Source organism: Pantherophis guttatus, chromosome 1, assembly GCF_059756535.1.
Source record: "Pantherophis guttatus breed Tessera chromosome 1, ASM5975653v1, whole genome shotgun sequence".
NCBI classification, from domain to species: domain Eukaryota; kingdom Metazoa; phylum Chordata; class Lepidosauria; order Squamata; family Colubridae; genus Pantherophis; species Pantherophis guttatus.
This window is the reverse complement of record NC_142063.1, coordinates 248,188,271-248,204,573: the sequence shown is the minus strand read 5'-3', so window position 1 is coordinate 248,204,573 and position 16,303 is coordinate 248,188,271. Positions and strand designations below refer to the sequence as shown.

The 16,303-nt window shown below is 40.4% G+C and overlaps 1 long non-coding RNA gene across 1 annotated transcript in view; it reads right to left on the bottom strand.

The window, feature by feature from the left end:
• Positions 1 to 10,796, bottom strand: part of LOC148116821 (uncharacterized) — a 30,012-nt gene extending 19,216 nt beyond the window's left edge. Inside the window, exon 1 of the long non-coding RNA XR_015733851.1 lies at positions 10,684 to 10,796. This is a non-coding gene — a long non-coding RNA (uncharacterized LOC148116821). The remainder of the gene's footprint in view (positions 1 to 10,683) is intronic.
• Positions 10,797 to 16,303: the final 5,507 nt, after the last annotated feature.

The window sequence follows — 16,303 nt, the reverse complement described above, 5'->3', positions numbered from 1 at the left end:
AATTCAACAACAAAGATACCAACTAACTATAACTTCATAACAAGGCATCATTTTTGATGCTATGTGTTGGGTTTTTTCCCCCCATAAAACAATGTGCTTAAAAAAGCTTTCATTTCAGGATCCTTGGGCTCAGTTTTTGATCTCTGACAAATCAAAATATTTTGCAGCCCTCCCACTGCTTCTTTGAAAAATGGGAATCATTTTGATATCCCACTTTGCTGGGAGGTGACTGATCAATTAAAAAAGAGCAAAACTAAAAATGTTGCCAATATTGCTCCAAATCCTAAATGTAAACAGGTGTTCTTAAGCAAGGCTTCTGTTTGATCAGTCAGCACAGATCATTTCAGGAAATGGCTTTGATGGTTTAATTCTTCTATTAAGTTACTGCTGGAGATGCTATCTTTTGTGGGAGACATAGCATATTTACCTATGGATATCAAATTTCTCAGAACACATATCTGATGAAACAGAGATACTCAATTAAAGCCACTTAGACTGCACTAATAATAGAATCTTGGAAGCAATTCCTCTCCCCACTCCAAACCAGTAGATCTTAAGACTGCACTTAATACAACTGCTTTGAAACTATTAAAGCCACTCCCTAAGGATGTGGAATGTAGTAGCAAGCACTCTTTAGCACCTATACACCCACTGTGAAGGAATAATTTTCTTCCTGTCTTGGTTCTCTTTATAATTTATGGAGAAGTTTATCTAATCTGTAGAACAAGTAGCCCATCATCAATAGATTTATGGACCTTCACCCAAGACTAAGTAAGAAACTGCAATGAATATATTGTGGCCTTGTTTGGAGGCAATAAGCAATTGCTAGGGGCAAAACAATGACTGGGCTTCAGCAAGATGCAGCTGCTTTCAAAAAGCAACCACCAGGGTTTGCAATATCTTCCACACTCCTACTGGATAAGGTTATACCTCTAAAGCAGAGCAGGGGTGTCAAACTCACGTCGTCACGGCGGCATCACGTGATGTATTGGGACTTTTTCCCCCTTTCGCTAAACTGGGCATGGGCATGGCCAGTGTGTGACACATCTGGCCCACGGGCCGGGAGTTTGACAGCCCTGCTCTAATGAAAGGATACCAGGGTTAGATAATCAGGTCCATCCATCCATCTGTCCATCATGTGGACGAGGCTGTTACAGCTGGGCAGCAACATGGGCTGGCTACTAGTCAGTCAGTTGTTTTGAGTTTGAATCCTTTTACAAATTCAACAGAATTTCATATGATCTCAAACTGGGTTTCTCAAATTGTAGGTCAAGAGAAATTGCAAGTTTTTTTTTTAAAAAAAAAAACCCTTGTATCTACAAAGCTGGATCACTGTCATAATTTGCTCTTCTCTGCCTAAAGAAATGCAAAGCAGAGCTGGATGTACAATCAAAGAGTATCATCCTTGTTTTCTCTTCTTTAGTGTCACATGAGCTTTGGGAGAATAAAACTCTGCTGTGAAAAAGTCCTCTTCTTCCCAAAGGAAAGAGAAGATGGAGGTATTTATTAATTCATTTATTTATTAATTCAATTTGTATGCCACCCCTCTCCGAAGACTCAGGGCAGCTAAATCTAGGTAAATTTTGGGAGTTTCAAGCAGCCCTCCCCAATCTGAAAGTTATATGGTAAGGACCTCTCTTGGGAAGAAAGGACACCAATTTACTTGGAAGCTTTCTGAAAGAAGAGGGATGAGTTAAACTGAACATTTTTCTTGGACCTATCTTTATCTTTATCTTTTATTAGATTTGTATACCGCCCTTCTCCTTTCGGATTCAGGGCGGTGAACAGCCAAAATAAAAACATTTATACACAAAGTTAAAATAATTTTAAAAATAATTAAATGAAATTTGGCCCATAATTTAAAACATTTCAATTAAAAATCAGTATCAAACTTTAAAACCAACATGGAATCAAGCCAGCCCGGCTAACTGAAAAAAGTAAGCTTTTATGGTCCGATGAAAAGTCCGGAGGTCTGGGATCACTCGTATCTCTGGGGTTAGATCGTTCCAGAAGGTAGGTGCCACCACAGAGAAGGCTCTCCCCCCTGGGGGTCGCCAGCCGACATTGTCTGGCTGACGGCACCCTGAAGAGGTCCTCTCTGTGGGAGCGAACCGGCCGGTAGGAGGCAATTGGTGGCAGAAGGCGGTCCTGTAAGTACCCTGGCCCTAAGCCATGGAACGCTTTAAAGGTGGGCACCAACACCTTGAAGCGCACCTGGAAGTCCACCGGAAACCAATGCAGCTCGCACAGGAGAGGTGTCACATGGGAGCGCCCCATCGCTCCCATAATCCCCCACGCGGCCGCATTTTGCACCAGTTGGAGCCTCCAGGTGTACCCCAAAGGGAGCCCCATGTAGAGAGAATTACAATAGTCCAGACGAGAAGTGACAAGTGCTTGAGTGACAGTGCGTAAGGAGTCCCGATCTAGAAAGGGGCACAACTGGCGTATCAGGCAAACCTGATAGAAAGCCCCACTGGCCATGGCCGTCGTATGCTCTTCTAAAGATAGCTGTGTGTCCAGGAGGACGCCCAAGTTGCGGGCCCTTTCCGTGGGGGCCAGTGATTCACCCCCAATAACCAGTGATGGCACCAGCTGGCTATACCGGGACACCGGCAGCTACAGCCACTCAGTCTTGGAAGGGTTGAGTCAGAGTTAGATGACTGAGAGGTGACACTTCTGGCTGAAGTTTCTGTCCAAGGATTTAGTAAAAAAAAAAAAAGAAAAGAAATCTTGCACTTATTCTAGGGTTGCATTCATAGGAAAAGGCTTGAAAGTGGGAGAAATGGGGAAAATGTGTTTCTTGGGGATTGAAGCTTTTCTTTGAAATATGACCTTTCTGCAATGGGCAGCCTCCTGGTCTTTTGATGGTGTTGTGCTACAGCACCCAGAATGCCCTCTCCTTGGTTGGGGCTACATAAAATTTAGCAGAGAAATTTAGCAGAGATATTAAAATCTATTTATTAAAAATAAAGCAGGGTATTTATTTCCCAGCCCTAACTGTAATGGGATCATTCTTTTTCATTCATGGAGAGAGGATTGCCTCACAAATAAATTTATCCTTTAGGTCAGAGGTCTTCAAACCTGGCAGCTTTAAGACGTGTGGACTTCAACTCCCAGAATTCTCCAGCCAGCAATTCTAGGAGTTGAAATCCACAAGTCTTAAAGCTGCCAAGTTTGAAGACCTCTGCTTTAGGTGGTAATGAGCTCGGAACTGAAGCTCTCTTTATTATGCAATATTTAGATTTTTCACATCTGTCTTTACATTAAGGTTAAGATTTTGTCTACAATAGTAGTAAAGGTCCAGAGGTTGTAAATCTTCAGAACTGAGAGCAAAGTAACCACACCTACTATGTAAAAGCACAGGAATCTTTCAGATTCAAGAAATGACAAGGCTTGATCTATTCCAGAAAGCAGCTTTCAGATTTACCTAATGCAGGGTAATTTAATATGTAACTCTATAAATATGCAACCAGGGACAGAATCAAAATCAAGTCAGAAATTATTATGGTAAAATTGGATTTTTAAAATTGTATTATAATTAGATGGATTTGTTTTACATTGTATTAACAAAAGCAAGCAAGCAAAAATATTTTCTAATATATTTATATACTGTTTTGTATAGTAATTATGATTCCCTGCCTGCTATTTATTCAAATGGGCATTCTTCTTGATCTAGTTTCTCTCTTTTCTGACTATAAAACTGTGGAATTGGGATCGTAGAAACACCCAGGAGCATAGAAGAATTCAGAGGCAGATGCATGAATAAATGTCTTAAATGTATTTATTCATATAATAAAGCATATTAACTATGTACAACAGAGATCAAGTCTCATGAGGAACAAACGCGAAAAGAGAGAGATGGAGAGAGCAAGGTGGAAAAGGTTGGAGGGGGTTTTATACTCAGGGTAAGCCCCTCCTTTCCACATAGGGGTGGAGACACTCTCTGCCTCCACTGGGGTCTATATGACACATGTGCCAATGGCTTGCAAATACTTGACAAAAACTGAGCCATGCATATTTCCAAGTTATTAGACTACAGTTCTGTCCTGGCCAAGAGTTTTGATAATTGAAACTAAGACTTAGAGTATCTATAGATCCAAAATCAAAATACATGCTTTCTTCATTTATATTGTCCCTTCATTGACTTCTCAAGCATGTTTTTGTACTGAGTTACATAACACTGAATACTGATAGCTGAAGTATGTATGATCTGAAAGCTCTACAATGAAAATCATGGTGAAAAAAATGGAATTAAGATTAAAGTAAACCACTAAGGACAGCACATATGTGACCAGGCTTAGAAAAGTCAGTGAAGATATTTAAGTGGTGGATAGCTTCTACATTTTAGAATCAACTATTGGCAGTAAAGGAATCATGAGTGCAGAAGCATGCTACAGATTAGCACATGGTACAATAGCCATAAAGACCTTTGGAAAAGATTCTAATGATGGGTTGTATATATAACCTCTAGATTTAAAATCATACAGGCATGCTCTCCTTGTGACATTCTGTGGAAGCAAAAGTGGAAGTTGAGAATACCATGAGCAGACAAGGAAATGGATCGCCATCATCATAAAAAAAAATCAACCAAAGTTCTCAATTGAGGCACAATGACCAGGGTCAAAATAGCATTCTTTGAATACATTATGCAAACAGCTTCCTCTAGAATGTTGAGAAAGGTGTGATGAAAGAGAAGACCAGAACCAAGATGAATGGCTCAGTTACTGCACTGATGGATGCACCATTGGAAGATCTGAAGATCATTATCAAAGCCCTATGGCAAAGCAGAAACAAATTACCCTCCTCCAACACACACACACTATTTTTTCTTTTTTTTCCTAAGTGGTACATCAACTCAGGGTCTGTAGACAGTATGGAACATTATCCTGATAGAAATATACAAGAACTGACTCTTAAATGGGATTAATGCCATTTTTAAAGTCCAGAACTACAACATAACATTGAGAAGTGACTCAGCCAGATGCTTTCTATGTAGTCGCTAGCAATTGAAAGCAACTTAATGGCATATAATCAATCAATATCAGAAGGTGGAGAGGGCACAGCACAAATTTGCAAGATTGTTTTTTTATATCCAATCTCCATAAAACTATGTAGTTGATTATCTGATCTAGTCCACCTACTAGGAGTGACAGTGACAGGGCTTCATGAGATAGTTGTCATTATTTGCTTGGTATTACTTTAGGTCAACAATAATTTTGAATATAACTTCTTTGCTAAATTCAGATTTAAGAATAGAGGGTTTAAGCAAACAGCTTCATGTCTTTAAATGATGTTGCTATCAGATGCAAAAGACAAGGTCCATGTGTCAAGGTACAATTTAACTAATTTATTGCTACGCACAGAAATTTTCTCAAAATTGTAGCACCTGGTTATAGTTTTATAAGGGTCAACACCAATCAAGATGGAGTGAACAGTTTATTTGTGACTATGTAACAATTCTAAGCTAATCCCTTTTTTTATTCCTCCCCCTGGCTCTGCCAGTCTGCTTCTACAGTTGGTTCATTTTTGATGGCCAGGGTTAGTTCTGCATGCACATGAGAAAAAAATGGGGTCTATGCTGGATAGTAGCATCTTTACTTTAAATGAACATCTCCTGCTTCAAATCATTTTCCAATCCCAGGTCATGCATCCCCCATTCTTTTGAACAATGTTCTCAACTCTCAATAAGGTATCAACAAATAACGTTTTATATGCTGATATAAATATACACTACAAATAAAAGTTCTCCTTAATTCCACCCTTAACTCTTGATGATTGTTGCCAAACAGCTTCATTTAATGGTCCTCTTGTGAAAAATAATCTTGTTTGTGACATGAGAGAAAAAGCAAATGATGGTGAGGCTAAGCATACGACACACTGCAGCCTTGAAACTGGATTTTCTTCAGTTTTATATGCTCAGGAAAATAGAAATAATAGTTTCCAATCTTCATTCTTTGCTTATTTTGTCACTCTGTGTTAAGAAGGCACAGCAGATGTTCCCTTTCAATTTCTCCTTTGTATGATTAGTGCATTCAGCTGTGCTCAGGAAAGTGTATTATTCTTTTGAGATCGAAACCATCACACCCTAAGTTGGAAACACTCCTTTCTCAATCCAATCAATTCTGGCAACAATTTAGGAGCTGCCTGAAAAGTTTAATCTAAATAAGCTTAACTGGAGAAGTTTGTCTATTTAATAAGGTATGTGCTAAGTAATATATGATTTTTGAAGGGGAAAGGCAAGGAAATAAATCACCCATGATGATTCCTTTTTGTTTAAAGAAATGCATACATAGATATTTACAGATTATAAAATACAGATATAGGTGCTGATATTTGATTTTGCAAACAAGTTCAAATTGAGGAAATGGAAACTGTAATGTATTTAGTATGCCATGTGCAGAGCTTACCTTGCTCCATTGTCTGCAAGGTTTGTAAAAGGAAAACCATGCATACGTAGGAGTTTTCACTCAGTAAATTTGTGGAGGATTCTGTGAATGCAGGGACAAGAGAAGGAAAAAGAGGAGAGGAATGTCCCGTAGTGCTTTTTGGTGCATTTTCACTATCACTCTTACAGTCCTGATTTGTGCTATACTGTATATACATGCAGAAATCAGAGGTTATTTGAATTTCAGTAAAAAAGCAATTATACTACCATATTTATATCACGTCATAGTCCCCAAATTTAGATTTAATGTTCTTCCCACAACTGTCCTGGAAGGGAAATACAGGAAAACCCCATATGAAACCCACTGTCCCTCTGATATAGGAGCCATAGAAACCACAACCCATGTTCTTCTGTATTGCCAGTTGTACAGGGACATTTGCCAAGAGTTTCACCTCTTTTATTTATATTTTTGGAGCACTCTGATAACTTTAATCTGCATTATTGTCAGGCATGAAAGTTTAGGTCCACACATGATAATCCAATTAAATACTTACATACACACACACACTAGATAGATAGATAGATAGATAGATAGATAGATAGATAGATAGATAGATAGATAGATAGATAGATAGATAGATAGATACTGTAGGTAGGTAATATATCTAGCTAGAGAGAATATTTTTATGGTTTTATCACTTTTAAGATCCAGGTAAGTAACCCAGAGGTGAGATAAATGGCAAACAAATATAATAAATAGCAATAGGACTTAGACTTATATACCACTTTATAGTGCTTTACAGCCCTGTAACTCCTTTACAGCAGTTTACAGAGTCATCATATTGCCCCCAACAAATTTGGGTCCTCATTTTACCCACCTCGGAAGGAGGGAAGGCTGAGTCAACCTTGAGCCTGATGAGATTTGAACCGCCAAATTGCAGGCAGGCAGCAGGCAGCAGAAGTAACCTGCAGTACTGTATTCTAACCATTGTGTCACCATGGCTCATAAAATAAATTTATTGCTTCTCATTAATGCTATGCACAGGAATATTCTCATCTAATGGTTAGCACCTGCTAGAAGTTAGATAAGAGTCAATAGAATTCAAGGGGAATTGGAATTAACTTGCTTGTGGCCACAAAGGGATTCTAAACTGATCTCTCTTTTAACTCTGCCCCTAGGTTTTGTGAGTCCTTCCTCTACATTAAATAATAAAGGTAAATTTGTTTCTCTAAAAGGAGGAGGAGGAGGACAATCAGGCTCATGGGATTCTGTTATTACAGCCATCTTCAATAAAAGTAGTTTATTGTTGGACCTGGTCACTGCCCTAGTCCAGTTAAATGTCTGTATTCCCTCAAAAAGTTTTGGAGTGCTCCTGAGGTTTCAACATAGCCTGGTAAGATCTAATGGGGTTTTTAGAGTACTTTGATTCCTGTTGAATTAATCAAAACTTCAGTTCCTGTCCAATGAATAGCAGTTTCATTCAAGGTTCTTAACTTTAGCCCAATGACCAATATGCACATTGTATAAGAACACTCCTTAGCTCAGCAGTCAAGTATGCAAATGGTTATAGGCTTTGTTCCTAGAGTTGCCTATGACGGGAAACCCTGAAAAGCTGCTGTAAATCTGGGGAGACACAGAGAAAACAGGAAGGTAAGTGTTTACTTTGCTATGTGGTAGCTGCCTATGTTCAAAGAATAGGCAGTTGCAAGGAAAAGGTTAAGATTTCTCTGGGGCTAATTTAGCATGTGCTTCTTCATATATCTAAAACCAGTGGTAATTGATAACTGTGAGCCTTTCTATAAGTAAAATGGGGCTATAAAATAAAATATGAAAAAAAAAACACCATTGTGCAAGAATTAATGCCTTTCAGTGCTTTTTACTATTCTTCTAGGGTGTTTTGAAAGTTGGCTTCTGGATGTAGGTGCCATTCCTATGTTCCATGAATATTTCAAACATATGAAAATTTTAGCATCCAAGCAAAGCACCATGATTATTCATTTGAAAATAAAGAATCTGATAGAAATGGCAATTTAACATATACATAGTACACTGCTCTTCATGGAGCAGTGGGCTGACATGTTTTAGAGCCCTATTTCTTATCTCTACAGCTCCTGAATAATGGAAGAGCTTCCATTTCAGACCCTGTTAGATCAAATTGATTACTATCTTAGGTCAAACTTGTTAGTGACCATTGCCAATAATTTGCTCTAACCTAAATAAAGACCTGCATGCAGCGTCTGTAAATGCTTAAGAAAGCTAAGCTTCGAAATATGCAGGATCATAATCAGTCCCTATGGTTTGCTTGCCATATCTCCTAAACAGCTCTCTTATTTTTTTTTCTCACTTAATAAACATCATGTAGGAAAACCATTGTACTTACAAATAGATTTTTGCAAACAGCATATTCGCAGGAAGCTAGTTTGTCTCCATCATGTATTTTTAATTTCATCACTGTTTATAGCTTACTGTAAGTCTATCTTTTCAAATAAATAAATAAATAAACATCTAGCAACCTGAATCATATTCAGCTGAACATGGCCCTAGTGATCTGCATGACCAGGGCCAAACAGGAGAGGGAGAAAGGCACCCTATACATACCAAAACACCAGAAGGCAAGACAAGCAACGATGGCTGGAAACTAATCAAGAAGAGAAGCAACCTGGAATTAAGGAGAAACTTCCTAACAGTGAGAATAATTAACAAGTGGAATGGCTTGCCTTCAGAAGTTGTAGGTGCTTCATCACTGGGAGGTTTTTGAGAAAAGACTGACAGCCACCTGTCTGAAATCATATAGTGTCTTCTCCTTGAGCAGGGGATTGGACTGGAAGATCTTCAAGGTTCCTTCCAGCTCTATTCTGATCAATCGATCGATTGATCATACTAGTAGCTGTCAGCTTACAATGCACCCCAAAAATAGTATTTATGATGTGGATTCAAACTAGTCATTTTTATAACAACAAATGTATTAATTAGTAAAACCCAAAATCAAAGTTTCATTTTTTCCATCTCAAGCATGAAATCCAGAAGCGATTTCCAAGTAGAAACAAAAGTAATTGTATTTGATTTCCTTTGATCAAAGCAGTCAATTTAGCCATCTCTGCTAACTCCATCAACTTTTGCAGCCATTCATCTAATCTATGTAACAATTGAAAGAAAGATTTGAATTAGACAAAAAGAGTTATGGATTTGACATTGTGAAAACTGGATTGAAAATCCTACTGCATGGTAGTGATGAACTTCTTATTGCTCAGGTTTATAAATTGTTATTGAATTTGAATTTGGAGAATGAATATGTAAAGCATTATATGATTCAGTAGGCAAAAAATGGGAGAATATGTGGGCAAAAGGTCTAAAATCTACACTAAATTATAATTTTAAAAACTTTTTAAAGATGATGTATCATTGGTATTTAATGCCAGATAAGTTGTCAAGCATGTATAAAGGTATTTCAAATGAATGTTGGAAATGCAAATGTAAAGAAGGGACTTTTTATCATTTATGGTGGACATTTGATAAAGCAAAGAAATATTAGAGTAGGATTCACATCTTAATACCGAAGATTCTCAAAGTGAATATAAAGATAGAACGAGAAAATTTTCTTCTCGGTTTAATGGAAACAGACTTGGGAAAAAATGGAACTCTTATGTTATTTATATATGTTGATGGCAACAAGATTAGTTTTTGCACAAAAAAGCAACTTTAAGACTTGTTGAGTTCAATTCCCAGAATTCTTCATCCAGCATGGTGGCTGAGGAATTCTGGAAGCTGAAGTTCACAAGTCTTAAAGTTGCTGAGGTTGGACAGTCCTGCTCTAGAGCATTATTGGCTGATACCTTTCATTGGGTAAAAAGTGGTGTGCCCAACTAGACTTAACTACAGACTCTGAAAAGGATTCTGTTTTAATCCAATGGCAAAATGAAATTCAATGCCAGTACTGTAGGAGGAAAAGAGAGGGATATGATGCCTTTGGCCATTCTACTGAAGCCTCTACCCTTAGGTTAAAATGTAAATTAGCAAATCTTAGGAATCCTATGGCTTCATATATAATGCATGCTTATTGATCCATGGTTCTGAAGAAGGACCTTCTTAGCAAGCTGAGTTTAATGTTTGATTTGTTTTTTAATTATCTGCTTGAAATGAACATGCATTCCACATGATCCAGTAGCTAATCTAAAATTATTTATGCATTACTAACATTGTGGACAACCCCCCCCCCACAAAAGGCAGAAGAGAATAATTAAACTGAATTAGGTATAAGAAGATATATTAAGGGATACATCCCCTTAGCAGGGATTACCTGCATATTTAAATTGTTGAGAATATTGGTTTGTGATGGAAAGATAGCTTTTAAAAGCAGCTGCTGGGAAATCACTCCAGTCCTGTTTCATCCTCTTCTTTGTTTTCCCTAAATGAATGTCTTTAAGCTGATAAATTGAAAAAGAAGAAAGAAAAGCCATTATCATAAGACATGTTGGTTTTGAAGAGGAAGAGATGGATGGATGGGGTGATTTAACTATTGAACCATGACGGTGCTGAGATGGGTCTCTATGACTTCCTTGTCTGTGAGCTACAGTGAAGGTCAAGGGGTTATTGCTACATGGAGGTCAAGTGAAATATTAATGTGCAAGGAGTCCTGCCATCCAGCTTGATGCTTTCTCCAGTTTTTCAACAATGAACAATCAGTCATCATTGAATCTATCGAAGGACAGGAGATTAAAGAGTGGAAGAGAAGAAAATGACAACTAACAAACAGTAAAAACTTGTATGGGATTTTCATGGCATATTTGCTGAAAGAAAAGTGTGAAAGTAAACAAGTATAACCATTCCTAAGAGATGCTTTGGCTGGGTTACCTTTAAATAAATGAAGGCCCATTAATTTCATACCAATGAAGATACTGTAAAATAGTACAGGGCTTGGCAATATGTCTGCAGAATCAGACAAACTTACTGATTCTTTCTTTTCAGGGGTGAAATCCAGCAGGTTCTGACAGGTTCTGGAGAAACAGTAGCGGAAATTTTGAGCAGTTCGAAGAACCAGTAGTGGAAATTTTAAGTAGTTCTGGCTGGCCCTAGAGTGGGGTGGGAATGGAGATTTTGTAATATCCTTCCCCCAGGAGTGGGATGGGAATGGGAATTTTGCAGTATCCTTCCCCTGGAGTGGGGCGGGAATGGAGATTTTGCAGTATCCTTCCCCTGGAGTGGGGAGGAAATGGGGATTTTGCAGTATCCTTCCCCCAAGAGTGGGGAGGGAATGGGGATTTTGCAGTATCCTTCCCCTGCCACGCCCACCAAGCCACACTCACCAAGCCACACCCACAGAACCAGTAGTAAAATAATTTGGATTTCACCACTGCTTCTTTTGTGCCTTCCAGTTCCCTACTGCTAAAGTGGTAATATTTAAAAATATTCTGTAGTTGTTTTGTTTTTTAGGGGAAAGCAAAGCTGGCATACAGCTAAGTACCAGACTCAAAATCTATTTTTATAATGCCTAAGAACCACACTTAGGCCTCATAATTCTCTTACAGGGTTGCAATAAGTTTTTTTGTTTGGATGCATGCAAATCTGTTTGGCCTCAAAAATAGGTAAATTTGGAAGGAGGACCTTGGTAAAGTATAACATGTGATGGGGAGTATGGTCATCATTGCCATATTTTAATCCAAGTACATTGGACATTGCACGAGGGAATGGGGAGGGGGCGGAGGGAAATACCATCTGCACGGTGGCTGGGAGGGGCAGATATGGCGGGAGCAGGGGGCCACATCATGTGTTGGGGACGCGCACTCGCTGTCTGAGAGCAATTGTGCGCCCCGGCCCCCAAGGCTCCCCTCGGATACTAGGTGGCTTAGATACTCAGGACCTGGGCCTGCGATTGATGCTGTGCAACGCTAGGTCTGTGGTAAATAAGGCCCCCCTCATTCATGATCTTATCCAGGAGGGGGGAGCGGACCTGGCAGGTATTACGGAGACCTGGTTGGGACCAGAGGGAGGTGTCCCTCTGGTCGAGATGTGCCCACCAGGTTTCAGAGCATACCATCAACCGAGAGCCCAGGGGAGGGGCGGGGGGGTGGCGGTTATTATTAAAGAAGGTCTTGGTTCGAGGGAGACCACTGTGCCTCAGATTGTCGGATGTGAGTCCCTCTTCGTGAGATGGGGTCATGGGGTTCAGATGGGCTTGCTGCTTGCGTACCTGGCTCCCTGCCGCGTGGCAGCAGCCCTGCCTGAGCTACTCGACGTGATAGCCGCGGTGGCAGTTGATACACCCAGGCTTATGGTCATGGGTGATTTCAACTTGCCATCCGTTGGTGAAACGTCTGGGATGGCTCGGGAGTTCATGGCTTCCATGACGGCCATGGACCTGACCCAGTTAGTTCATGGCCCCACTCACGGGGGGGGACACACTCTAGACTTGATTTTTGTCTCTGGCCAGTGGTTGAGTGATCTTGTTATAGGGGATATAGATATGGAACCCTTGTCATGGTCAGATCACTCACTCCTTCGTCTGGACCTTCGTACCGCTACACCCCGCTGCAGGGAGGCAGACCCAATTAGATGGGTCCGCCCCAGGCGCCTGATGGATCCTGATAGGTTCCAGACGGAGCTTGGGCCAATTCCTGATGATCTGGCACACGACTCGGCCGAGGACCTAGTAGCTGCCTGGGACCGGGCGGCTGGTGGGGCCTTGGATCGAGTCGTGCCTTTGCAGCCTCTGACCCGGTGTCGATCCCTCGCGGCTCCTTGGTTCACCGAGGAACTGAGGGAGATGAAACGCCGGAAAAGACGCCTAGAGAGCGGTTGGAGGGCCAGTCGTGCTGAATCTGACCGAACACTGGTAAGGTCGCATATTAAGACCTACCTAGTGGCGATAAAGACGGCAAAGTTTAATTACTTTTCCGCCTCTATTGCGTCATCAGGGAATCGTCCGGCCGCCCTGTTCAGGGTAACCCGCTCCCTGCTACATCTGGGAGCGCGGGAGGATCCCTTGGAAGGCAGGGCGGATCTTTCTTGATCGGGATTCCTTGTGCACAGTCACAGTCACTCATGCCCTCATGACCTCTCGCCTTGATTACTGCAATGCTCTCTACATGGGGCTCCCCCTGAGGAGCACCCGGAGGCTCCAACTGGTCCAGAACGCAGCAGCGCGGGTAGTGACGGGAGCTGCGTGGCGCTCCCATGTAACACCGCTCCTGCGTGAACTGCACTGGCTCCCGGTGGTCTTCCGGGTGCGCTTCAAGGTGTTGGTTATCACCTTTAAAGCGCTCCATGGCATAGGGCCTAGCTATCTTCGAGACCGCCTACTGCCACCGACGACCTCCCACCGACCCGTGCGCTCCCACAGAGAGGGCCTCCTCGGGGTGCCATCAGCCAAACAATGCAGGCTGGTGACCCCCAGGGGGAGGGCCTTCTCTGTGGGGGCACCTACCCTCTGGAATCAGTTGCCCCCTGAGATAAGGAGAATCCATGACCTCAGTGCCTTCCGCCGTGCCCTTAAAACTTTCTTTTTTCAACAAGCCGGGCTGGCTTAATTTCTTTTTAAGGGTTTTATTAATTGTTCTGTTTTGCTTATCGTTTTTAATTAATGGGGCCAAATCTATATATATTTTTAAATGTGTTTTAATATTTGTATTTGATGTTTTTATCTGGCTGTTCACCGCCCTGAGTCCTCAGGGAGAAGGGCGGTATACAAATTCAAAATAAAATAAAAATAAAATAAAAAATAAAGTATGACTAGAGATCTTTTGTTGACCAATATTTTGTGGAGAAACATATAACCTAGCATTCAGGAACTGGGAAGCAGCTATATTTTGTATATATTTTAACATATTTTGTACTTGGCCATCTTCCCCATATTTTCAGATGTGCCAATGAGCTGGAAAGATTGTCTTATCTCAGTCAGTAGTGCTGATGACTTATACTGGTACAAAAACATTGAAATCTAAATTCAAATTTTAATCTAACACATCTATATGATAAATATTGTGTGCTCTTATTTTCTATATTTGTATCATTATTTATCATCCAGAAACATTTAGCATTGTGTTTTGGAAGAAAAATCTTTAGACTATATGGCTATATAAGAATTGAAACTCTCCTAAAAGTTAATTTATGCCTATTAAATATAAAAATTGAATACAGGCAGATCATATGGTATATGGCATATGGTATATGAAACCATATAACATAAATAGGTATGACTTTCTGAGGTTTTCCTGATTTTTAATACAATATCCTGTTATTGTTGGGTTTTAAAAAGAATCCACTCCAACAAAATTATTTATTTAATCAAATTTATATGGCTGTCCATCTCATAGAATATAATTCTGGGTGGCATATCATAATCCAATAGAACAATAAATATAAAACAATAATTACCTGAAGCCACTATATAATAATTATTAAAACAATTAAAATTATAAAAGCAGAACTAAACAAAAAAAAAAGGAAAAAATGAATGAATTATTAATAATAACAGAACCACTACATGATTCCCCAGGCCTGCTGGCATAACTAGGTCTTATGGGGTCTTTGAAACCTCAGGACTGATGAGGTTGATTTCATCTCTAGAGGCAGAAGATTCCACAATGCAGGTGCCCCAGCAGAAAAGGATGCCGTCTAGGGCCTGCCAAATGTAGTTCCTTAGACAATGAACATGCCCATTCTATTTGATTTGGTGGGGCAAGCAGGTTAAATTCGGAGGAGGAAGTCCCTCTGATAGCCTGGTCCCATGCCACGTAAGGCTTTAAAGATCAACACTGAGACCTTGGTTACCAATGCCATACAAATTGGTGCAATGTATGGTTTACCAAAAACACAAATAACTGCTTGCACTACTGCATTTTGCACAGCTAAAGTTTTTGGATACTCTTCAGTGAGAGCCCCATGGAGAGCGCATTGCAATAATCCAGCTAAGAGGTGACTAGAGTATGAATGACAATAAGTTGATCTAGGAAGAGACACAACTGGGCCTTAAATATGAAGTTGTGCAAAGGGTCTCCTAGCCATGACTGTCACATGTTACTCCAGCAGGAGTCATTAGTCCAGGAATACCAATGGATTGTGCATAGGGTCTGTTGGGACAGTGCCAGGGGTGAAATCCAGCAGGTTCTAACAGATTCTGGAGAACCGGTTGTGTAAATTTTGAGTAGTTTGGAGAACCGGCAAATACCATCTCTGGCTGGTCCCAGAGTGGGGTGGAAATGGAGATTTTGCAATATCCTTCCGCTGCCACGCCCACCAAGCCACGCCCACATAACCGGTAGGGGAAAAATTTGAATTTCTCCCCTGGGCAGTGCCCCCCTCCCATGCAACACCAGTTATTCTTGGTGGACAGTCCATACGTTTCTGTAGTACTGTCCCAAAAAATTGCTCCAAATGGCACCTTGTTTGCAACCCAGAGCCAAAACATTGCTCAGTCGTCTTTTAACCAGTATTTGTTTCAGATTTAACAATACATTGCTAATTATGCCTATCCAAAAAGGGTCAAATATAGATGATAGAGTTTTCTGAAAAATTCCGTAGGAAATGTCCACATTATAAACACTGCTATAATTACTGGTTGTTTAAATGTAACAAAGCAATGTGTAGCAAATTAATAGACAATCTTACACTGGCACGGATTGTGATTTAGTTTCATGAATTAACTGTTAAGTTGGGTGAATGAGGACGCAGCAAGCCAGGCAGTGAGTGACAACAGCTCTTTATTGTAGGGTGAGAACCCAGCAACTGACCAGGGGAAACAGCTCCCTTTATATACCTTGCAGCTGTGGTGGTCAGCCAATCAGCTGACGGTCAGTTAATTCAAACTGCCCACCCAAAATCTACATACATAACATTAACCATAGTGAGCAAAGTTTAAAACTCAGCAGGATTTAACTTAATATAACTGATGTCCTTTGGAACCAATCTTTTCTGTTATGTTG